Source organism: Carassius carassius, unplaced genomic scaffold (assembly GCF_963082965.1).
Source record: "Carassius carassius unplaced genomic scaffold, fCarCar2.1 SCAFFOLD_68, whole genome shotgun sequence".
In the NCBI taxonomy this organism is placed as follows: domain Eukaryota; kingdom Metazoa; phylum Chordata; class Actinopteri; order Cypriniformes; family Cyprinidae; genus Carassius; species Carassius carassius.
In genome coordinates, this window is record NW_026775139.1 from 107,160 (window position 1) to 124,652 (window position 17,493).

The window sequence follows — 17,493 nt, forward strand, 5'->3', positions numbered from 1 at the left end:
CCAAAGTATAGTTCATTTTTGTACATGTACGCTGAGATATGCGTACAGTTGAACACGTAGAATTTCAAAGCATATTCCATTTGTTTGCGCATTTGAATGCAGGAGGTTAAACACGTGCGCTCTCGAAAGTTTAAACTTTGTCCAGCACCTGTTGCATTTTTCATCGTTTATGACTGATGTTCTTTGTACTCTTAAAAGCTGAGCTTGCTCCTATCTCATGACCCCCCTCAGACAAGCGCTTGTCATTGTGGCCCTCTGTCGTTCTGGTCTCCGTTGCCGTTTTGAGAGAACACCTGAGTCTAGCAAAAGGTAGCACATTTGACACAGGACCTCCCTCAGAACTTGTTTGCAGTGTCTTTGCACTCGTCACTGTATCCTACCCAACCCCCCAGGGGCCTCGTCAAACAGAATCTATCCTGACCCAGACCACGAGCTTTACGACTCCACCTCTTTGTTGCCAAGATACCCATAACTCTCTTCCCCCTGTGGTTCGAAAAAAGACACACACTCTCCTTTTAAAGTAAAGAGAGAGCAGCGAATAAGGCTTCTCGTACATACTGCCTACTGGTTTTCGTAGACACACCACGCAGTTTGGAGCTATTTACCAGCCTGTCGTTCCACGTCCACATGGCTCCAGGTGAAAGGTCGCGACCCTTGCCACCATTCTTTCGCAGAGGCAATATTGTAGCCTATGAGGCTCATCCGAGGAGCGATCATTGCTGGTTGAAAACTTTACCCAATACCCCGCCAGGATGACTTGAAATAGAGTCAGCCTTGGCAATTTTTGCCTTCTTCTTTTGAAGCTTATCGTGTTGTTGAAGAATAGGTCTCGTGTCCTTAATGCATTGCGTGCTTCCATTATTTAACACACCTGATTCGGATCATCGACCGTTATGAATCGCACTGCATGAGGTGAACGTGTCACATAAGGAAAGTGCACAAAATGTGCACAGATGAACAATCACAGCAAGGACCGATGAGGATGGGATTCGAACCCACGCGTGCAGAGCACAATGGATTAGCAGTCCATCGCCTTAACCACTCGGCCACCTCGTCACTCGTGTGAATGCCTGACTGACCTCTGGGCTGCGGTGGTTTTCCTGAAGAACCTTTTAGCACTGTGACGTTGAAGCTCACCCTTGACACCAAAGTATATTTCATTTTTGTACATGTACGCTGAGATATGCGTACAGTTGAACACGTAGAATTTCAAAGCATATTCCATTTGTTTGCGGATTCGAATGCAGGAGGTTAAACACGTGCGCTCTCGAAAGTTTAAACTTTGTCCAGCACCAGCTGCATTTTTCATCGTTTATGACTGATGTTCTTTGTACTCTTAAAAGCTGAGCTTGCTCCTATCTCATGACCCCCCTCAGACAAGCGCTTGTCATTGTGGCCCTCTGTCGTTCTGGTCTCCGTTGCCGTTTTGAGAGAACACCTGAGTCTAGCAAAAGGTAGCACATTTGACACAGGACCTCCCTCAGAACTTGTTTGCAGTGTCTTTGCACTCGTCACTGTATCCTACCCAACCCCCCAGGGGCCTCGTCAAACAGAATCTATCCTGACCCAGACCACGAGCTTTACGACTCCACCCCTTTGTTGCCAAGATACCCATAACTCTCTTCCCCCAGGGGTTCGGGAAAGCAACACACACTCCTCTTTAAGTAAAGAGAGAGCAGCGAATAAGGCTTCTCGTACATACTGCCTACTGGTTTTCGTAGACACACCACGCAGTTTGGAGCTATTTACCACCCTGTCGTTCCACGTCCACATGGCTCCAGGTGAAAGGTCGCGACCCTTGCCACCATTCTTTCGCAGAGGCAATATTGTAGCCTATGAGGCTCATCCGAGGCGCGATCATTGCTGGTTGAAAACTTTACCCAATACCCCGCCAGGATGACTTGAAATAGAGTCAGCCTTGGCAATTTTTGCCAGCTTCTTTTGAAGCTTATCGTGTTGTTGAAGAATAGGTCTCGTGTCCTTAATGCATTGCGTGCTTCCATTATTTAACACACCTGATTCGGATCATCGACCGTTTTGAATCGCACTGCATGAGGTGAACGTGTCACATAAGGAAAGTGCACAAAATGTGCACAGATGAACAATCACAGCAAGGACCGACGAGGATGGGATTCGAACCCACGCGTGCAGAGCACAATGGATTAGCAGTCCATCGCCTTAACCACTCGGCCACCTCGTCACTCGTGTGAGTGCCTGACTGACCTCTGGGCTGCGGTGGTTTTCCTGAAGAACCTTTTAGCACTGTGACGTTGAAGCTCACCCTTGACACCAAAGTATAGTTCATTTTTGTACATGTACGCTGAGATATGCGTACAGTTGAACACGTAGAATTTCAAAGCATATTCCATTTGTTTGCGGATTCGAATGCAGGAGGTTAAACACGTGCGCTCTCGAAAGTTTAAAGGCAAAAGCGAAAGGCTTTGTCCAGCACCTGTTGCATTTTTCATCGTTTATGACTGATGTTCTTTGTACTCTTAAAAGCTGAGCTTGCTCCTATCTCATGACCCCCCTCAGACAAGCGCTTGTCATTGTGGCCCTCTGTCGTTCTGGTCTCCGTTGCCGTTTTGAGAGAACACCTGAGTCTAGCAAAAGGTAGCACATTTGACACAGGACCTCCCTCAGAACTTGTTTGCAGTGTCTTTGCACTCGTCACTGTATCCTACCCAACCCCCCAGGGGCCTCGTCAAACAGAACCTATCCTGACCCAGACCACGAGCTTTACGACTCCACCCCTTTGTTGCCAAGATACCCATAACTCTCTTCCCCCAGGGGTTCGGGAAAGCAACACACACTCCTCTTTAAGTAAAGAGAGAGCAGCGAATGAGGCTTCTCGTACATACTGCCTACTGGTTTTCGTAGACACACCACGCAGTTTGGAGCTATTTACCACCCTGTCGTTCCACGTCCACATGGCTCCAGCTGAAAGGTCGCGACCCTTGCCACCATTCTTTCGCTGAGGCAATATTGTAGCCTATGAGGCTAATCCGAGGCGCGATCATTGCTGGTTGAAAACTTTACCCAATACCCTGCCAGGATGACTTGAAATAGAGTCAGCCTTGGCAATTTTTGCCAGCTTCTTTTGAAGCTTATCGTGTTGTTGAAGAATAGGTCTCGTGTCCTTAATGCATTGCGTGCTTCCATTATTTAACACACCTGATTCGGATCATCGACCGTTATGAATCGCACTGCATGAGGTGAACGTGTCACATAAGGAAAGTGCACAAAATGTGCAGAGCAGATGAACAATCACAGCAAGGACCGACGAGGATGGGATTCGAACAAACGCGTGCAGAGCACAATGGATTAGCAGTCCATCGCCTTAACCACTCGGCCACCTCGTCACTCGTGTGAGTGCCCGACTGACCTCTGGGCTGCGGTGGTTTTCCTGAAGAACCTTTTAGCACTGTGACGTTGAAGCTCACCCTTGACACCAAAGTATAGTTCATTTTTGTACATGTACGCTGAGATATGCGTACAGTTGAACACGTAGAATTTCAAAGCATATTCCATTTGTTTGCGCATTCGAATGCAGGAGGTTAAACACGTGCGCTCTCGAAAGTTTAACCTTTGTCCAGCACCAGCTGCATTATTCATCGTTTATGACTGATGTTCTTTGTACTCTTAAAAGCTGAGCTTGCTCCTATCTCATGAACCCCCTCAGACATGCGCTTGTCATTGTGGCCCTCTGTCGTTCTGGTCTCCGTTGCCGTTTTGAGAGAACACCTGAGTCTAGCAAAAGGTAGCACATTTGACACAGGACCTCCCTCAGAACTTGTTTGCAGTGTCTTTGCACTCGTCACACTATCCTACCCAACCCCCCAGGGGCCTCGTCAAACAGAATTTATCCTGGCCAGACCGCGAGCTTTACGACTCCACCCCTTTGTTGCCAAGATACCCATAACTCTCTTCCCCCAGGGGTTCGGGAAAGCAACACACACTCCTCTTTAAGTAAAGAGAGAGCAGCGAATAAGGCTTCTCGTACATACTGCCTACTGGTTTTCGTAGACACACCACGCAGTTTGGAGCTATTTACCACCCTGTCGTTCCACGTCCACATGGCTCCAGGTGAAAAGTTGGCGACCCTTGCCACCATTCTTTCGCAGAGGCAATATTGTAGCCTATGAGGCTCACCCGAGGCGCGATCATTGCTGGTTGAAAACTTTACCCAATACCCCGCCAGGATGACTTGAAATAGAGTCAGCCTTGGCAATTTTTGCCAGCTTCTTTTGAAGCTTATCGTGTTGTTGAAGAATAGGTCTCGTGTCCTTAATGCATTGCGTGCTTCCATTATTTAACACACCTGATTCGGATCATCGACCGTTTTGAATCGCACTGCATGAGGTGAACGTGTCACATAAGGAAAGTGCACAAAATGTGCAGAGCAGATGAACAATAACAGGAAAGAACGATGAGGATGGGATTCAAACCCACACGTGCAGAGCACAATGGATTAGCAGTCCATTGCCTTAACCACTCGGCCACCTCGTCACTCTTGTGAGGGCCCGACTGACCTCTGGGCTGTGGTGGTTTTCCTGAAGAACCTTTTAGCACTGTGACGTTGAAGCTCACCCTTGAAACCAAAGTATAGTTAATTTTTGTACATGTACGCTGAGATATGCGTACAGTTGAACACGTAGAATTTCAAAGCATATTCCATTTGTTTGCGCATTCGAAAGAAGGAGGTTAAACACGTGCGCTCTCGAAAGTTTAACCTTTGTCCAGCACCAGCTGCATTATTCATCGTTTATGACTGATGTTCTTTGTACTCTTAAAAGCTGAGCTTGCTCCTATCTCCTGACCCCCCTCAGACAAGCGCTTGTCATTGTGGCCCTCTGTCGTTCTGGTCTCCGTTGCCGTTTTGAGAGAACACCTGAGTCTAGCAAAAGGTAGCACATTTGACACAGGACCTCCCTCAGAACTTGTTTGCATTGTCTTTGCACTCGTCACTGTATCCTACCCAACCCCCCAGGGGCCTCGTCAAACAGAATCTATCCTGACCCAGACCGCGAGCTTTACGACTCCACCCCTTTGTTGCCAAGATACCCATAACTCTCTTCCCCCAGGGGTTCGGGAAAGCAACACACACTCCTCTTTAAGTAAAGAGAGAGCAGCGAATAAGGCTTCTCGTACATACTGCCTACTGGTTTTCGTAGACACACCACGCAGTTTGGAGCTATTTACCACCCTGTCGTTCCACGTCCACATGGCTCCAGGTGAAAGGTCGCGACCCTTGCCACCATTCTTTCGCAGAGGCAATATTGTAGCCTATGAGGCTCACCCGAGGCGCGATCATTGCTGGTTGAAAACTTTACCCAATACCCCGCCAGGATGACTTGAAATAGAGTCAGCCTTGGCAATTTTTGCCAGCTTCTTTTGAAGCTTATCGTGTTGTTGAAGAATAGGTCTCGTGTCCTTAATGCATTGCGTGCTTCCATTATTTAACACACCTGATTCGGATCATCGACCGTTTTGAATCGCACTGCATGAGGTGAACGTGTCACATAAGGAAAGTGCACAAAATGTGCAGAGCAGATGAACAATAACAGGAAAGAACGATGAGGATGGGATTCAAACCCACACGTGCAGAGCACAATGGATTAGCAGTCCATTGCCTTAACCACTCGGCCACCTCGTCACTCTTGTGAGGGCCCGACTGACCTCTGGGCTGTGGTGGTTTTCCTGAAGAACCTTTTAGCACTGTGACGTTGAAGCTCACCCTTGAAACCAAAGTATAGTTAATTTTTGTACATGTACGCTGAGATATGCGTACAGTTGAACACGTAGAATTTCAAAGCATATTCCATTTGTTTGCGCATTCGAAAGAAGGAGGTTAAACACGTGCGCTCTCGAAAGTTTAACCTTTGTCCAGCACCAGCTGCATTATTCATCGTTTATGACTGATGTTCTTTGTACTCTTAAAAGCTGAGCTTGCTCCTATCTCCTGACCCCCCTCAGACAAGCGCTTGTCATTGTGGCCCTCTGTCGTTCTGGTCTCCGTTGCCGTTTTGAGAGAACACCTGAGTCTAGCAAAAGGTAGCACATTTGACACAGGACCTCCCTCAGAACTTGTTTGCAGTGTCTTTGCACTCGTCACTGTATCCTACCCAACCCCCCAGGGGCCTCGTCAAACAGAATCTATCCTGACCCAGACCGCGAGCTTTACGACTCCACCCCTTTGTTGCCAAGATACCCATAACTCTCTTCCCCCAGGGGTTCGGGAAAGCAACACACACTCCTCTTTAAGTAAAGAGAGAGCAGCGAATAAGGCTTCTCGTACATACTGCCTACTGGTTTTCGTAGACACACCACGCAGTTTGGAGCTATTTACCACCCTGTCGTTCCACGTCCACATGGCTCCAGCTGAAAGGTCGCGACCCTTGCCACCATTCTTTCGCAGAGGCAATATTGTAGCCTATGAGGCTCTGCATGAGGTGAAAATGTCACATAAGGAAAGTGCACCAAATGTGCAATGCAGATGAACAATCACAGCAAGGACCGACGAGGATGGGATTCGAACCCACGCGTGCAGAGCACAATGGATTAGCAGTCCATCGCCTTAACCACTCGGCCACCTCGTCACTCGTGTGGGGGACCGACTGACCTCTGGGCTGTGGTGGTTTTCCTGAAGAACCTTTTAGCACTGTGATGTTGAAGCTCACCCTTGGCACCAAAGTATAGTTCATTTTTGTACATGTACGCTGAGATATGCGTACAGTTGAACACGTAGAATTTCAAAGCATATTCCAGTTGTTTGTGCATTCGAATGCAGGAGGTTAAACACGTGCGCTCTCGAAAGTTTAAACTTTGTCCAGCACCTGTTGCATTTTTCATCGTTTATGACTGATGTTCTTTGTACTCTTAAAAGCTGAGCTTGCTCCTATCTCATGACCCCCTTCAGACAAGCGCTTGTCATTGTGGCCCTCTGTCGTTCTGAGAGAACACCTGAGTCTAGCAAAAGGTAGCACATTTGACACAGGACCTCCCTCAGAACTTGTTTGCAGTGTCTTTGCACTCGTCACTGTATCCTACCCAACCCCCCAGGGGCCTCGTCAAACAGAATCTATCCTGACCCAGACCGCGAGCTTTACGACTCCACCCCTTTGTTGCCAAGATACCCATAACTCTCTTCCCCCAGGGGTTCGGGAAAGCAACACACACTCCTCTTTAAGTAAAGAGAGAGCAGCGAATAAGGCTTCTCGTACATACTGCCTACTGGTTTTCGTAGACACACCACGCAGTTTCTAGCTATTTACCACCCTGTCGTTCCACGTCCACATGGCTCCAGGTGAAAGGTCGCGACCCTTGCCACCATTCTTTCGCAGAGGCAATATTGTAGCCTATGAGGCTCACCTGAGGCGCGATCATTGCTGGTTGAAAACTTTACCCAATACCCTGCCAGGATGACTTGAAATAGAGTCAGCCTTGGCTATTTTTGCCAGCTTCCTTTGAAGCTTATCGTTTTGTTGAAGAATAGGTCTCGTGTCCTTAATGCATTGCGTGCTTCCATTATTTAACACACCTGATTCGGATCATCGACCGCTTTGAATCGCACTGCATGAGGTGAACGTGTCACATAAGGAAAGTGCACAAAATGTGCAGAGCAGATGAACAATCACAGCAAGGACCGACGAGGATGGGATTCGAACCCACGCGTGCAGAGCACAATGGATTAGCAGTCCATCGCCTTAACCACTCGGCCACCTCGTCACTCATGTGAGTGCCTGACTGACCTCTGGGCTGCGGTGGTTTTCCTGAAGAACCTTTTAGCACTGTGACGTTGAAGCTCACCCTTGAAACCAAAGTATAGTTCATTTTTGTACATGTACGCTGAGATATGCGTACAGTTGAACACGTGAATTTCAAAGCATATTCCATTTGTTTGCGCATTCGAATGCAGGAGGTTAAACACGTGCGTTTCGAAAGTTTAACCTTTGTCCAGCACCAGCTGCATTATTCATCGTTTATGACTGATGTTCTTTGTACTCTTAAAAGCTGAGCTTGCTCCTATCTCATGACCCCCCTCAGACAAGCGCTTGTCATTGTGGCCCTCTGTCGTTCTGAGAGAACACCTGAGTCTAGCAAAAGGTAGCACATTTGACACAGGACCTCCCTCAGATCTTGTTTGCAGTGTCTTTGCACTCGTCACTGTATCCTACCCAACCCCCCAGGGGCCTCGTCAAACAGAATCTATCCTGACCCAGACCGCGAGCTTTACGACTCCACCCCTTTGTTGCCAAGATACCCATAACTCTCTTCCCCCAGGGGTTCGGGAAAACAACACACACTCCTCTTTAAGTAAAGAGAGAGCAGCGAATAAGGCTTCTCGTACATACTGCCTACTGGTTTTCGTAGACACACCACGCAGTTTGGAGCTATTTACCACCCTGTCGTTCCACGTCCACATGGCTCCAGGTGAAAGGTCGCGACCCTTGCCACCATTCTTTCGCAGAGGCAATATTGTAGCCTATGAGGCTCACCCGAGGCGCGATCATTGCTGGTTGAAAACTTTACCCAATACCCCGCCAGGATGACTTGAAATAGAGTCATCCTTGGCAATTTTTGCCAGCTTCTTTTGAAGCTTATCGTGTTGTTGAAGAATAGGTCTCGTGTCCTTAATGCATTGCGTGCTTCCATTATTTAACACACCTGATTCGGATCATCGACCGTTTTGAATCGCACTGCATGAGGTGAACGTGTCACATAAGGAAAGTGCACAAAATGTGCAGAGCAGATGAACAATCACAGCAAGGACCGACGAGGATGGGATTCGAACCCACGCGTGCAGAGCACAATGGATTAGCAGTCCATCGCCTTAACCACTCGGCCACCTCGTCACTCATGTGAGTGCCTGACTGACCTCTGGGCTGTGGTGGTTTTCCTGAAGAACCTTTTAGCACTGTGACGTTGAAGCTCACCCTTGAAACCAAAGTATAGTTCATTTTTGTACATGTACGCTGAGATATGCGTACAGTTGAACACGTAGAATTTCAAAGCATATTCCATTTGTTTGCGCATTCGAAAGAAGGAGGTTAAACACGTGCGCTCTCGAAAGTTTAACCTTTGTCCAGCACCAGCTGCATTATTCATCGTTTATGACTGATGTTCTTTGTACTCTTAAAAGCTGAGCTTGCTCCTATCTCCTGACCCCCCTCAGACAAGCGCTTGTCATTGTGGCCCTCTGTCGTTCTGGTCTTTGTTGCCGTTTTGAGAGAACACCTGAGTCTAGCAAAAGGTAGCACATTTGACACAGGACCTCCCTCAGATCTTGTTTGCAGTGTCTTTGCACTCGTCACTGTATCCTACCCAACCCCCCAGGGGCCTCGTCAAACAGAATCTATCCTGACCCAGACCACGAGCTTTACGACTCCACCCCTTTGTTGCCAAGATACCCATAACTCTCTTCCCCCAGGGGTTCGGGAAAACAACACACACTCCTCTTTAAGTAAAGAGAGAGCAGCGAATAAGGCTTCTCGTACATACTGCCTACTGGTTTTCGTAGACACACCACGCAGTTTGGAGCTATTTACCACCCTGTCGTTCCACGTCCACATGGCTCCAGGTGAAAGGTCGCGACCCTTGCCACCATTCTTTCGCAGAGGCAATATTGTAGCCTATGAGGCTCACCTGAGGCGCGATCATTGCTGGTTGAAAACTTTACCCAATACCCCGCCAGGATGACTTGAAATAGAGTCAGCCTTGGCTATTTTTGCCAGCTTCCTCTGAAGCTTATCGTTTTGTTGAAGAATAGGTCTCGTGTCCTTAATGCATTGCGTGCTTCCATTATTTAACACACCTGATTCGGATCATCGACCGTTTTGAATCGCACTGCATGATGTGAACGTGTCACATAAGGAAAGTGCACAAAATGTGCAGAGCAGATGAACAATCACAGCAAGGACCGACGAGGATGGGATTCGAACCCACGCGTGCAGAGCACAATTGATTAGCAGTCCATCGCCTTAACCACTCGGCCACCTCGTCACTCATGTGAGTGCCTGACTGACCTCTGGGCTGCGGTGGTTTTCCTGAAGAACCTTTTAGCACTGTGACGTTGAAGCTCACCCTTGAAACCAAAGTATAGTTAATTTTTGTACATGTACGCTGAGATATGCGTACAGTTGAACACGTGAATTTCAAAGCATATTCCATTTGTTTGCGCATTCGAATGCAGGAGGTTAAACACGTGCGTTTCGAAAGTTTAACCTTTGTCCAGCACCAGCTGCATTATTCATCGTTTATGACTGATGTTCTTTGTACTCTTAAAAGCTGAGCTTGCTCCTATCTCATGACCCCCCTCAGACAAGCGCTTGTCATTGTGGCCCTCTGTCGTTCTGGTCTCCGTTGCCGTTTTGAGAGAACACCTGAGTCTAGCAAAAGGTAGCACATTTGACACAGGACCTCCCTCAGAACTTGTTTGCAGTGTCTTTGCACTCGTCACTGTATCCTACCCAACCCCCCAGGGGCCTCGTCAAACAGAATCTATCCTGACCCAGACCGCGAGATTTACGACTCCACCCCTTTGTTGCCAAGATACCCATAACTCTCTTCCCCCAGGGGTTCGGGAAAACAATACACACTCCTCTTTAAGTAAAGAGAGAGCAGCGAATAAGGCTTCTCGTACATACTGCCTACTGGTTTTCGTAGACACACCACGCAGTTTGGAGCTATTTACCACCCTGTCGTTCCACGTCCACATGGCTCCAGGTGAAAGGTCGCGACCCTTGCCACCATTCTTTCGCAGAGGCAATATTGTAGCCTATGAGGCTCACCCGAGGCGCGATCATTGCTGGTTGAAAACTTTACCCAATACCCCGCCAGGATGACTTGAAATAGAGTCATCCTTGGCAATTTTTGCCAGCTTCTTTTGAAGCTTATCGTGTTGTTGAAGAATAGGTCTCGTGTCCTTAATGCATTGCGTGCTTCCATTATTTAACACACCTGATTCGGATCATCGACCGTTTTGAATCGCACTGCATGATGTGAACGTGTCACATAAGGAAAGTGCACAAAATGTGCAGAGCAGATGAACAATCACAGCCAGGACCGACAAGGATGGGATTCGAACCCACGCGTGCAGAGCACAATGGATTAGCAGTCCATCGCCTTAACCACTCGGCCACCTCGTCACTCATGTGAGTGCCTGACTGACCTCTGGGCTGCAGTGGTTTTCCTGAAGAACCTTTTAGCACTGTGACGTTGAAGCTCACCCTTGAAACCAAAGTATAGTTAATTTTTGTACATGTACGCTGAGATATGCGTACAGTTGAACACGTAGAATTTCAAAGCATATTCCATTTGTTTGCGCATTCGAAAGAAGGAGGTTAAACACGTGCGCTCTCGAAAGTTTAACCTTTGTCCAGCACCAGCTGCATTATTCATCGTTTATGACTGATGTTCTTTGTACTCTTAAAAGCTGAGCTTGCTCCTATCTCCTGACCCCCCTCAGACAAGCGCTTGTCATTGTGGCCCTCTGTCGTTCTGGTCTCCGTTGCCGTTTTGAGATAACACCTGAGTCTAGCAAAAGGTAGCACATTTGACACAGGACCTCCCTCAGAACTTGTTTGCAGTGTCTTTGCACTCGTCACTGTATCCTACCCAACCCCCCAGGGGCCTCGTCAAACAGAATCTATCCTGACCCAGACCGCGAGCTTTACGACTCCACCCCTTTGTTGCCAAGATACCCATAACTCTCTTCCCCCAGGGGTTCGGGAAAGCAACACACACTCCTCTTTAAGTAAAGAGAGAGCAGCGAATAAGGCTTCTCGTACATACTGCCTACTGGTTTTCGTAGACACACCACGCAGTTTGGAGCTATTTACCACCCTGTCGTTCCACGTCCACATGGCTCCAGCTGAAAGGTCGCGACCCTTGCCACCATTCTTTCGCAGAGGCAATATTGTAGCCTATGAGGCTCTGCATGAGGTGAAAATGTCACATAAGGAAAGTGCACCAAATGTGCAATGCAGATGAACAATCACAGCAAGGACCGACGAGGATGGGATTCGAACCCACGCGTGCAGAGCACAATGGATTAGCAGTCCATCGCCTTAACCACTCGGCCACCTCGTCACTCGTGTGGGGGACCGACTGACCTCTGGGCTGTGGTGGTTTTCCTGAAGAACCTTTTAGCACTGTGATGTTGAAGCTCACCCTTGGCACCAAAGTATAGTTCATTTTTGTACATGTACGCTGAGATATGCGTACAGTTGAACACGTAGAATTTCAAAGCATATTCCAGTTGTTTGTGCATTCGAATGCAGGAGGTTAAACACGTGCGCTCTCGAAAGTTTAAACTTTGTCCAGCACCTGTTGCATTTTTCATCGTTTATGACTGATGTTCTTTGTACTCTTAAAAGCTGAGCTTGCTCCTATCTCATGACCCCCTTCAGACAAGCGCTTGTCATTGTGGCCCTCTGTCGTTCTGAGAGAACACCTGAGTCTAGCAAAAGGTAGCACATTTGACACAGGACCTCCCTCAGAACTTGTTTGCAGTGTCTTTGCACTCGTCACTGTATCCTACCCAACCCCCCAGGGGCCTCGTCAAACAGAATCTATCCTGACCCAGACCGCGAGCTTTACGACTCCACCCCTTTGTTGCCAAGATACCCATAACTCTCTTCCCCCAGGGGTTCGGGAAAGCAACACACACTCCTCTTTAAGTAAAGAGAGAGCAGCGAATAAGGCTTCTCGTACATACTGCCTACTGGTTTTCGTAGACACACCACGCAGTTTCTAGCTATTTACCACCCTGTCGTTCCACGTCCACATGGCTCCAGGTGAAAGGTCGCGACCCTTGCAACCATTCTTTCGCAGAGGCAATATTGTAGCCTATGAGGCTCACCTGAGGCGCGATCATTGCTGGTTGAAAACTTTACCCAATACCCCGCCAGGATGACTTGAAATAGAGTCAGCCTTGGCTATTTTTGCCAGCTTCCTTTGAAGCTTATCGTTTTGTTGAAGAATAGGTCTCGTGTCCTTAATGCATTGCGTGCTTCCATTATTTAACACACCTGATTCGGATCATCGACCGCTTTGAATCGCACTGCATGAGGTGAACGTGTCACATAAGGAAAGTGCACAAAATGTGCAGAGCAGATGAACAATCACAGCAAGGACCGACGAGGATGGGATTCGAACCCACGCGTGCAGAGCACAATGGATTAGCAGTCCATCGCCTTAACCACTCGGCCACCTCGTCACTCATGTGAGTGCCTGACTGACCTCTGGGCTGCGGTGGTTTTCCTGAAGAACCTTTTAGCACTGTGACGTTGAAGCTCACCCTTGAAACCAAAGTATAGTTCATTTTTGTACATGTACGCTGAGATATGCGTACAGTTGAACACGTGAATTTCAAAGCATATTCCATTTGTTTGCGCATTCGAATGCAGGAGGTTAAACACGTGCGTTTCGAAAGTTTAACCTTTGTCCAGCACCAGCTGCATTATTCATCGTTTATGACTGATGTTCTTTGTACTCTTAAAAGCTGAGCTTGCTCCTATCTCATGACCCCCCTCAGACAAGCGCTTGTCATTGTGGCCCTCTGTCGTTCTGGTCTTTGTTGCCGTTTTGAGAGAACACCTGAGTCTAGCAAAAGGTAGCACATTTGACACAGGACCTCCCTCAGATCTTGTTTGCAGTGTCTTTGCACTCGTCACTGTATCCTACCCAACCCCCCAGGGGCCTCGTCAAACAGAATCTATCCTGACCCAGACCGCGAGCTTTACGACTCCACCCCTTTGTTGCCAAGATACCCATAACTCTCTTCCCCCAGGGGTTCGGGAAAACAACACACACTCCTCTTTAAGTAAAGAGAGAGCAGCGAATAAGGCTTCTCGTACATACTGCCTACTGGTTTTCGTAGACACACCACGCAGTTTGGAGCTATTTACCACCCTGTCGTTCCACGTCCACATGGCTCCAGGTGAAAGGTCGCGACCCTTGCCACCATTCTTTCGCAGAGGCAATATTGTAGCCTATGAGGCTCACCTGAGGCGCGATCATTGCTGGTTGAAAACTTTACCCAATACCCCGCCAGGATGACTTGAAATAGAGTCAGCCTTGGCTATTTTTGCCAGCTTCCTTTGAAGCTTATCGTTTTGTTGAAGAATAGGTCTCGTGTCCTTAATGCATTGCGTGCTTCCATTATTTAACACACCTGATTCGGATCATCGACCGTTTTGAATCGCACTGCATGATGTGAACGTGTCACATAAGGAAAGTGCACAAAATGTGCAGAGCAGATGAACAATCACAGCAAGGACCGACGAGGATGGGATTCGAACCCACGCGTGCAGAGCACAATTGATTAGCAGTCCATCGCCTTAACCACTCGGCCACCTCGTCACTCATGTGAGTGCCTGACTGACCTCTGGGCTGCGGTGGTTTTCCTGAAGAACCTTTTAGCACTGTGACGTTGAAGCTCACCCTTGAAACCAAAGTATAGTTAATTTTTGTACATGTACGCTGAGATATGCGTACAGTTGAACACGTGAATTTCAAAGCATATTCCATTTGTTTGCGCATTCGAATGCAGGAGGTTAAACACGTGCGTTTCGAAAGTTTAACCTTTGTCCAGCACCAGCTGCATTATTCATCGTTTATGACTGATGTTCTTTGTACTCTTAAAAGCTGAGCTTGCTCCTATCTCATGACCCCCCTCAGACAAGCGCTTGTCATTGTGGCCCTCTGTCGTTCTGGTCTCCGTTGCCGTTTTGAGAGAACACCTGAGTCTAGCAAAAGGTAGCACATTTGACACAGGACCTCCCTCAGAACTTGTTTGCAGTGTCTTTGCACTCGTCACTGTATCCTACCCAACCCCCCAGGGGCCTCGTCAAACAGAATCTATCCTGACCCAGACCGCGAGATTTACGACTCCACCCCTTTGTTGCCAAGATACCCATAACTCTCTTCCCCCAGGGGTTCGGGAAAACAATACACACTCCTCTTTAAGTAAAGAGAGAGCAGCGAATAAGGCTTCTCGTACATACTGCCTACTGGTTTTCGTAGACACACCACGCAGTTTGGAGCTATTTACCACCCTGTCGTTCCACGTCCACATGGCTCCAGGTGAAAGGTCGCGACCCTTGCCACCATTCTTTCGCAGAGGCAATATTGTAGCCTATGAGGCTCACCCGAGGCGCGATCATTGCTGGTTGAAAACTTTACCCAATACCCCGCCAGGATGACTTGAAATAGAGTCATCCTTGGCAATTTTTGCCAGCTTCTTTTGAAGCTTATCGTGTTGTTGAAGAATAGGTCTCGTGTCCTTAATGCATTGCGTGCTTCCATTATTTAACACACCTGATTCGGATCATCGACCGTTTTGAATCGCACTGCATGATGTGAACGTGTCACATAAGGAAAGTGCACAAAATGTGCAGAGCAGATGAACAATCACAGCCAGGACCGACAAGGATGGGATTCGAACCCACGCGTGCAGAGCACAATGGATTAGCAGTCCATCGCCTTAACCACTCGGCCACCTCGTCACTCATGTGAGTGCCTGACTGACCTCTGGGCTGCAGTGGTTTTCCTGAAGAACCTTTTAGCACTGTGACGTTGAAGCTCACCCTTGAAACCAAAGTATAGTTAATTTTTGTACATGTACGCTGAGATATGCGTACAGTTGAACACGTAGAATTTCAAAGCATATTCCATTTGTTTGCGCATTCGAAAGAAGGAGGTTAAACACGTGCGCTCTCGAAAGTTTAACCTTTGTCCAGCACCAGCTGCATTATTCATCGTTTATGACTGATGTTCTTTGTACTCTTAAAAGCTGAGCTTGCTCCTATCTCCTGACCCCCCTCAGACAAGCGCTTGTCATTGTGGCCCTCTGTCGTTCTGGTCTCCGTTGCCGTTTTGAGATAACACCTGAGTCTAGCAAAAGGTAGCACATTTGACACAGGACCTCCCTCAGAACTTGTTTGCAGTGTCTTTGCACTCGTCACTGTATCCTACCCAACCCCCCAGGGGCCTCGTCAAACAGAATCTATCCTGACCCAGACCGCGAGCTTTACGACTCCACCCCTTTGTTGCCAAGATACCCATAACTCTCTTCCCCCAGGGGTTCGGGAAAGCAACACACACTCCTCTTTAAGTAAAGAGAGAGCAGCGAATAAGGCTTCTCGTACATACTGCCTACTGGTTTTCGTAGACACACCACGCAGTTTGGAGCTATTTACCACCCTGTCGTTCCACGTCCACATGGCTCCAGCTGAAAGGTCGCGACCCTTGCCACCATTCTTTCGCAGAGGCAATATTGTAGCCTATGAGGCTCTGCATGAGGTGAAAATGTCACATAAGGAAAGTGCACCAAATGTGCAATGCAGATGAACAATCACAGCAAGGACCGACGAGGATGGGATTCGAACCCACGCGTGCAGAGCACAATGGATTAGCAGTCCATCGCCTTAACCACTCGGCCACCTCGTCACTCGTGTGGGGGACCGACTGACCTCTGGGCTGTGGTGGTTTTCCTGAAGAACCTTTTAGCACTGTGATGTTGAAGCTCACCCTTGGCACCAAAGTATAGTTCATTTTTGTACATGTACGCTGAGATATGCGTACAGTTGAACACGTAGAATTTCAAAGCATATTCCAGTTGTTTGTGCATTCGAATGCAGGAGGTTAAACACGTGCGCTCTCGAAAGTTTAAACTTTGTCCAGCACCTGTTGCATTTTTCATCGTTTATGACTGATGTTCTTTGTACTCTTAAAAGCTGAGCTTGCTCCTATCTCATGACCCCCTTCAGACAAGCGCTTGTCATTGTGGCCCTCTGTCGTTCTGAGAGAACACCTGAGTCTAGCAAAAGGTAGCACATTTGACACAGGACCTCCCTCAGAACTTGTTTGCAGTGTCTTTGCACTCGTCACTGTATCCTACCCAACCCCCCAGGGGCCTCGTCAAACAGAATCTATCCTGACCCAGACCGCGAGCTTTACGACTCCACCCCTTTGTTGCCAAGATACCCATAACTCTCTTCCCCCAGGGGTTCGGGAAAGCAACACACACTCCTCTTTAAGTAAAGAGAGAGCAGCGAATAAGGCTTCTCGTACATACTGCCTACTGGTTTTCGTAGACACACCACGCAGTTTCTAGCTATTTACCACCCTGTCGTTCCACGTCCACATGGCTCCAGGTGAAAGGTCGCGACCCTTGCAACCATTCTTTCGCAGAGGCAATATTGTAGCCTATGAGGCTCACCTGAGGCGCGATCATTGCTGGTTGAAAACTTTACCCAATACCCCGCCAGGATGACTTGAAATAGAGTCAGCCTTGGCTATTTTTGCCAGCTTCCTTTGAAGCTTATCGTTTTGTTGAAGAATAGGTCTCGTGTCCTTAATGCATTGCGTGCTTCCATTATTTAACACACCTGATTCGGATCATCGACCGCTTTGAATCGCACTGCATGAGGTGAACGTGTCACATAAGGAAAGTGCACAAAATGTGCAGAGCAGATGAACAATCACAGC

At 48.0% G+C, this 17,493-nt stretch overlaps 28 non-coding genes across 28 annotated transcripts; 13 read left to right on the forward strand and 15 right to left on the reverse strand.

Annotated features, from left to right (window-relative positions):
* Positions 1-662: 662 nt before the first annotated feature.
* On the forward strand, positions 663-803 carry LOC132137149 (U4 spliceosomal RNA). The gene has a single exon (XR_009431785.1). It is a non-coding gene; the product is annotated as a U4 spliceosomal RNA (small nuclear RNA).
* Positions 804-974: 171 nt separating this feature from the next.
* Positions 975-1,056, reverse strand: trnas-gcu (transfer RNA serine (anticodon GCU)). The gene has a single exon. It is a non-coding gene; the product is annotated as a tRNA-Ser (tRNA).
* A 750-nt stretch (positions 1,057-1,806) lies between these two features.
* Positions 1,807-1,947, forward strand: LOC132137225 (U4 spliceosomal RNA). Its single transcript, XR_009431860.1, has one exon. It is a non-coding gene; the product is annotated as a U4 spliceosomal RNA (small nuclear RNA).
* A 171-nt stretch (positions 1,948-2,118) lies between these two features.
* trnas-gcu (transfer RNA serine (anticodon GCU)) lies at positions 2,119-2,200 on the reverse strand. The gene has a single exon. It is a non-coding gene; the product is annotated as a tRNA-Ser (tRNA).
* A 765-nt stretch (positions 2,201-2,965) lies between these two features.
* LOC132137095 (U4 spliceosomal RNA) lies at positions 2,966-3,106 on the forward strand. The gene has a single exon (XR_009431733.1). It is a non-coding gene; the product is annotated as a U4 spliceosomal RNA (small nuclear RNA).
* Positions 3,107-3,280: 174 nt separating this feature from the next.
* Positions 3,281-3,362, reverse strand: trnas-gcu (transfer RNA serine (anticodon GCU)). The gene has a single exon. It is a non-coding gene; the product is annotated as a tRNA-Ser (tRNA).
* A 750-nt stretch (positions 3,363-4,112) lies between these two features.
* Positions 4,113-4,253, forward strand: LOC132137010 (U4 spliceosomal RNA). The gene has a single exon (XR_009431650.1). It is a non-coding gene; the product is annotated as a U4 spliceosomal RNA (small nuclear RNA).
* Positions 4,254-4,427: 174 nt separating this feature from the next.
* Positions 4,428-4,509, reverse strand: trnas-gcu (transfer RNA serine (anticodon GCU)). Its single transcript has one exon. It is a non-coding gene; the product is annotated as a tRNA-Ser (tRNA).
* Positions 4,510-5,259: 750 nt separating this feature from the next.
* Positions 5,260-5,400, forward strand: LOC132137012 (U4 spliceosomal RNA). Its single transcript, XR_009431652.1, has one exon. It is a non-coding gene; the product is annotated as a U4 spliceosomal RNA (small nuclear RNA).
* A 174-nt stretch (positions 5,401-5,574) lies between these two features.
* trnas-gcu (transfer RNA serine (anticodon GCU)) lies at positions 5,575-5,656 on the reverse strand. Its single transcript has one exon. It is a non-coding gene; the product is annotated as a tRNA-Ser (tRNA).
* An 861-nt stretch (positions 5,657-6,517) lies between these two features.
* trnas-gcu (transfer RNA serine (anticodon GCU)) lies at positions 6,518-6,599 on the reverse strand. Its single transcript has one exon. It is a non-coding gene; the product is annotated as a tRNA-Ser (tRNA).
* A 732-nt stretch (positions 6,600-7,331) lies between these two features.
* On the forward strand, positions 7,332-7,472 carry LOC132137178 (U4 spliceosomal RNA). The gene has a single exon (XR_009431815.1). It is a non-coding gene; the product is annotated as a U4 spliceosomal RNA (small nuclear RNA).
* A 174-nt stretch (positions 7,473-7,646) lies between these two features.
* On the reverse strand, positions 7,647-7,728 carry trnas-gcu (transfer RNA serine (anticodon GCU)). Its single transcript has one exon. It is a non-coding gene; the product is annotated as a tRNA-Ser (tRNA).
* Positions 7,729-8,458: 730 nt separating this feature from the next.
* LOC132137208 (U4 spliceosomal RNA) lies at positions 8,459-8,599 on the forward strand. Its single transcript, XR_009431844.1, has one exon. It is a non-coding gene; the product is annotated as a U4 spliceosomal RNA (small nuclear RNA).
* Positions 8,600-8,773: 174 nt separating this feature from the next.
* On the reverse strand, positions 8,774-8,855 carry trnas-gcu (transfer RNA serine (anticodon GCU)). Its single transcript has one exon. It is a non-coding gene; the product is annotated as a tRNA-Ser (tRNA).
* A 750-nt stretch (positions 8,856-9,605) lies between these two features.
* Positions 9,606-9,746, forward strand: LOC132137167 (U4 spliceosomal RNA). Its single transcript, XR_009431804.1, has one exon. It is a non-coding gene; the product is annotated as a U4 spliceosomal RNA (small nuclear RNA).
* Positions 9,747-9,920: 174 nt separating this feature from the next.
* Positions 9,921-10,002, reverse strand: trnas-gcu (transfer RNA serine (anticodon GCU)). Its single transcript has one exon. It is a non-coding gene; the product is annotated as a tRNA-Ser (tRNA).
* A 748-nt stretch (positions 10,003-10,750) lies between these two features.
* LOC132137220 (U4 spliceosomal RNA) lies at positions 10,751-10,891 on the forward strand. The gene has a single exon (XR_009431855.1). It is a non-coding gene; the product is annotated as a U4 spliceosomal RNA (small nuclear RNA).
* A 174-nt stretch (positions 10,892-11,065) lies between these two features.
* On the reverse strand, positions 11,066-11,147 carry trnas-gcu (transfer RNA serine (anticodon GCU)). Its single transcript has one exon. It is a non-coding gene; the product is annotated as a tRNA-Ser (tRNA).
* An 861-nt stretch (positions 11,148-12,008) lies between these two features.
* Positions 12,009-12,090, reverse strand: trnas-gcu (transfer RNA serine (anticodon GCU)). The gene has a single exon. It is a non-coding gene; the product is annotated as a tRNA-Ser (tRNA).
* A 732-nt stretch (positions 12,091-12,822) lies between these two features.
* LOC132137155 (U4 spliceosomal RNA) lies at positions 12,823-12,963 on the forward strand. Its single transcript, XR_009431793.1, has one exon. It is a non-coding gene; the product is annotated as a U4 spliceosomal RNA (small nuclear RNA).
* A 174-nt stretch (positions 12,964-13,137) lies between these two features.
* Positions 13,138-13,219, reverse strand: trnas-gcu (transfer RNA serine (anticodon GCU)). The gene has a single exon. It is a non-coding gene; the product is annotated as a tRNA-Ser (tRNA).
* A 748-nt stretch (positions 13,220-13,967) lies between these two features.
* LOC132137156 (U4 spliceosomal RNA) lies at positions 13,968-14,108 on the forward strand. Its single transcript, XR_009431794.1, has one exon. It is a non-coding gene; the product is annotated as a U4 spliceosomal RNA (small nuclear RNA).
* Positions 14,109-14,282: 174 nt separating this feature from the next.
* trnas-gcu (transfer RNA serine (anticodon GCU)) lies at positions 14,283-14,364 on the reverse strand. Its single transcript has one exon. It is a non-coding gene; the product is annotated as a tRNA-Ser (tRNA).
* A 748-nt stretch (positions 14,365-15,112) lies between these two features.
* Positions 15,113-15,253, forward strand: LOC132137231 (U4 spliceosomal RNA). The gene has a single exon (XR_009431866.1). It is a non-coding gene; the product is annotated as a U4 spliceosomal RNA (small nuclear RNA).
* Positions 15,254-15,427: 174 nt separating this feature from the next.
* trnas-gcu (transfer RNA serine (anticodon GCU)) lies at positions 15,428-15,509 on the reverse strand. Its single transcript has one exon. It is a non-coding gene; the product is annotated as a tRNA-Ser (tRNA).
* Positions 15,510-16,370: 861 nt separating this feature from the next.
* trnas-gcu (transfer RNA serine (anticodon GCU)) lies at positions 16,371-16,452 on the reverse strand. Its single transcript has one exon. It is a non-coding gene; the product is annotated as a tRNA-Ser (tRNA).
* Positions 16,453-17,184: 732 nt separating this feature from the next.
* Positions 17,185-17,325, forward strand: LOC132137157 (U4 spliceosomal RNA). The gene has a single exon (XR_009431795.1). It is a non-coding gene; the product is annotated as a U4 spliceosomal RNA (small nuclear RNA).
* Positions 17,326-17,493: the final 168 nt, after the last annotated feature.